The sequence below is a fragment of the Saccopteryx bilineata genome, chromosome 4 (assembly GCF_036850765.1).
Source record: "Saccopteryx bilineata isolate mSacBil1 chromosome 4, mSacBil1_pri_phased_curated, whole genome shotgun sequence".
NCBI classification, from domain to species: domain Eukaryota; kingdom Metazoa; phylum Chordata; class Mammalia; order Chiroptera; family Emballonuridae; genus Saccopteryx; species Saccopteryx bilineata.
This window is the reverse complement of record NC_089493.1, coordinates 153,521,921-153,526,486: the sequence shown is the minus strand read 5'-3', so window position 1 is coordinate 153,526,486 and position 4,566 is coordinate 153,521,921. Positions and strand designations below refer to the sequence as shown.

At 38.6% G+C, this 4,566-nt stretch overlaps 1 non-coding gene across 1 annotated transcript; it reads right to left on the bottom strand.

Annotated features, from left to right (window-relative positions):
• Positions 1 to 4,027: 4,027 nt before the first annotated feature.
• Positions 4,028 to 4,103, bottom strand: TRNAA-GGC (transfer RNA alanine (anticodon GGC)). The gene has a single exon. It is a non-coding gene; the product is annotated as a tRNA-Ala (tRNA).
• Positions 4,104 to 4,566: the final 463 nt, after the last annotated feature.

Here is a 4,566-nt window from a genome sequence, read left to right as displayed (position 1 = left end):
TGGCCTTAAACAAAACACTAGAGCACCTGGATATGATAGACATCTACAGGACATTTCATCCCAAAGTGACTGAGTATACATTTTTCTCCAGTGTACATGGATCATTCTCAAGAATTGACCATATGTTGGGCCACAAAAACAATATCAGCAAATTCAGAAAAATTGAAGTTGTACCAAGCATATTTTCTGATCATAAAGCCTTGAAACTAGAATTCAACTGCAAAAAAGAGGAAAAAAATCCCACAAAAATGTGGAAACTAAACAACATACTTTTAAAAAATGAATGGGTCAAAGAAGAAATAAGTGCAGAGATCAAAAGATATATACAGACTAATGAAAATGACAATACGACATATCAGAATCTATGGGATGCAGCAAAAGCAGTGATAAGAGGGAAGTTCATATCGTTTCAGGCATATATGAACAAACAAGAGAGAGCCCAAGTGAACCACTTAACTTCCCACCTTAAGGAACTAGCAAAAGAAGAACAAAGACAACCCAAAACCAGCCGAAGAAAGGAGATAATAAAAATCAGAGCAGAAATAAATGAATTAGAGAACAGAAAAACTATAGAAAAAATTAATAGAACAAGGAGCTGGTTCTTTGAAAAGATCAACAAAATTGACAAACCCTTGGCAAGACTTACCAAGGAAAAAAGAGAAAGAACTCATATAAACAAAATACAAAATGAAAGAGGAGAAATCACCACGGACACCGTAGATATACAAAGAATTATTGTAGAATACTATGAAAAACTTTATGCCACTATATTCAACAACCTAGAAGAAATGGATAAATTCCTAGAACAATACAACCTTCCTAGACTGAGTCAAGAAGAAGCAGAAAGCCTAAACAGACCTATCAGTAGAGAAGAAATAGAAAAAACCATTAAAAACCTCCCCAAAAATAAAAGTCCAGGCCCTGACGGCTATACCAGCGAATTTTATCAAACATTCAAAGAAGACTTGGTTCCTATTTTACTCAAAGTCTTCCAAAAAATTGAAGAAGAAGCAATACTTCCAAACACATTTTATGAGGCCAACATAACCCTCATACCAAAACCAGGCAAGGATGGCACAAAAAAAGAAAACTACAGACCAATATCTCTAATGAATACAGATGCTAAAATACTAAACAAAATACTAGCAAATCGAATACAACAACATATTAAAAAAATAATACATCATGATCAAGTGGGATTCATCCCAGAATCTCAAGGATGGTTCAACATACGTAAAACGGTTAATGTAATACACCATATCAACAAAACAAAGAACAAAAACCACATGATCTTATCAATAGACGCAGAAAAGGCTTTCGATAAAATACAACACAATTTTATGTTTAAGACTCTCAACAAAATGGGTATAGAAGGAAAATATCTCAACATGATAAAGGCCATATATGATAAACCATCAGCTAACATCATATTAAATGGCACTAAACTGAAGGCTTTCCCCCTTAAATCAGGAACAAGACAGGGTTGTCCACTCTCTCCACTCTTATTTAATGTGGTACTAGAGGTTCTAGCCAGAGCAATCAGACAAGACAAAGAAATAAAAGGCATCCATATCGGAAAAGAAGAAGTAAAGGTATCACTTTTTGCAGATGATATGATCCTATACATCGAAAACCCCAAAGAATCCACAAAAAGACTACTAGAAACAATAAGCCAATACAGTAAGGTCGCAGGATACAAAATTAACATACAGAAGTCAATAGCCTTTCTATATGCCAACAATGAAACAACTGAGAAGGAACTCAAAAGAATAATCCCCTTCACGATTGCAACAAAAAAAATAAAATACTTAGGAATAAACATAACAAAGAATGTAAAGGACTTATATAATGAAAACTATAAACCATTGTTAAGGGAAATTGAAAAAGATATAATGAGATGGAAGAATATACCTTGTTCTTGGCTAGGAAGAATAAATATAATCAAGATGGCTATATTACCCAAAGCAATATACAAATTTAATGCAATTCCCATCAAACTTCCAATGACATTTTTTAAAGAAATAGAGCAAAAAATCATCAGATTTATATGGAACTATAAAAAACCCCGAATAGCCAAAGCAATCCTAAAGAAAAAGAATGAAGCTGGGGGCATAACAATACCTGACTTCAAACTCTATTATAGGGCCACGACAATCAAAACAGCATGGTATTGGCAGAAAAATAGACACTCAGACCAATGGAACAGAATAGAAAGTCCAGAAATAAAACCACATATATATAGTCAAATAATTTTTGATAAAGGGGCCAACAACACACAATGGAGAAAAGAAAGCCTCTTCAATAAATGGTGCTGGGAAAACTGGAAAGCCACATGCAAAAGAATGAAACTGGACTACAGTCTCTCCCCCTGTACAAAAATTAACTCAAAATGGATCAAAGATCTAAACATAAGACCTGAAACAATTAAGTACATAGAAGAAGACATAGGTACTCAACTCATGGACCTGGGTTTTAAAGAGCATTTTATGAATTTGACTCCAATGGCAAGAGAAGTGAAGGCAAAAATTAATGAATGGGACTACATCAGACTAAGAAGTTTTTGCTCAGCAAGGGAAACTGATAACAAAATAAACAGAAAGCCAACTAAATGGGAAATGATATTTTCAAACAACAGCTCAGATAAGGGCCTAATATCCAAAATATACAAAGAACTCATAAAACTCAACAACAAACAAACAAACAATCCAATAAAAAAATGGGAAGAGGATATGAATAGACACTTCTCACAGGAAGAAATACAAATGGCCAACAGATATATGAAAAGATGCTCATCTTCTTTAGCTATTAGAGAAATGCAAATCAAAACGGCAATGAGATACCACCTCACACCTGTTCGATTAGCTGTTATTAGCAAGTCAGGTAATAGCAAATGTTGGAGAGGCTGTGGAGAAAAAGGAACCCTCATACACTGTTGGTGGGAATGTAAAGTAGTACAACCATTATGGAAGAAAATATGGTGGTTCCTCAAAAAACTGCAAATAGAACTACCTTATGACCCAGCAATCCCTCTACTGGGTATATATCCCCAAAACTCAGAAACATTGATACGTAAAGACACATGCAGCCCCATGTTTATTGCAGCATTGTTCACAGTGGCCAGGACATGGAAACAACCAAAAAGCCCATCAGTAGATGACTGGATAAAGAAGATGTGGCACATATACACTATGGAATACTACTCAGCCATAAGAAATGATGACATCGGAACATTTACAGCAAAATGGTGGGATCTTGATAACATGATACGAAGCGAAATAAGTAAATCAGAAAAAAACAGGAACTGTATTATTCCATACGTAGGTGGGACATAATAGTAAAACTAAGAGACATTGATAAGAGTGTGGTGGTTACGGGGGGGAGGGGGGAATGGGAGAGGGATAGGGGGTGGGAGGGGCACAAAGAAAACAAGATAGAAGGTGACAGAGGACAATCTGACTTTGGGTGGTGGGTATGCAACATAATTGAACGACAAGATAACCTGGACTTGTTATCTTTGAATATATGTATCCTGATTTATTGATGTCACCCCATTAAAAAAATAAAATTATAAAAAAAAAAAAAAAAAAAAAAAAAAAAAAAAACCCATAGCAGAAGCAGAATTTTAGGCAACTGTAAAATAAACTCAACTTTTCTATAATTCATTGTAACTGATGTTTGCTCAGTCTAAATCAGGAAGTGGACTACTTTCTTTCTTTCTTTCTTTTTTTTTCTTTTTCTTTTTTTTGGTATTTTTCTGAAGCTGGAAACTGGAAGAGACAGTCAGACAGACTCCTGCATGCGCCGGGCCGGGATCCACCAGGCACGCCCACCAGGGGCGATGCTCTGCCCACCAGGGGGCGTAGCTCTGTCATGAGAGCCACTCTAGCTCCTGGGGCAGAGGCCAAGGAGCCATCCCCAGCGCCCAGGCCATCTTTGCTCCAATGGAGCCTCGGCTGCGGGAGGGGAAGAGAGACAGAGAGGAAGGAGAGGGGAAGGGGTGGAGAAGCAGATGGGCACCTCTCCTGTGTGCCCTGACCGGGAATTGAACCCGGGACTTCCGCACGCCAGGCGGACGCTCTACCACTGAGCCAACTTGTCAGGGCCTGGGCTACTTTCTTAACTCACCAGTTGGTGAAACTTTAATAATGAAATCTCTTGTAATTAGACTCAAAAGTTAGTTTCTGTATAGATGTAAACAACATATATTAATTTTAAAACATGGCAAATGTAATCTTTATGCTTATAGTGTTTTTTGTTTTTTTTTGTATTTTTCTGAAGCTGGAAACGGGGAGAGACAGTCAGACAGACTCCTGCATGCGCCCCACCGGGATCCACCTGGCACGCCCACCAGGGGGCAACGCTCTGCCCACCAGGGGGGATGCTCTGCCCCTCCGGGGCATCGCTCGGTTGTGACCAGAGCCACTCTAGCGCCTGGGGCAGAGGCCAAGGAGCCATCCCCAGCGCCCGGGCCATCTTTGCTCCAATGGAGCTTCGCTGCGGGAGGGGAAGAGAGAGACAGAGAGGAAGGAGAGGGGGAGGGGTGGAGAAGCAGATGGGCGCCTCCTC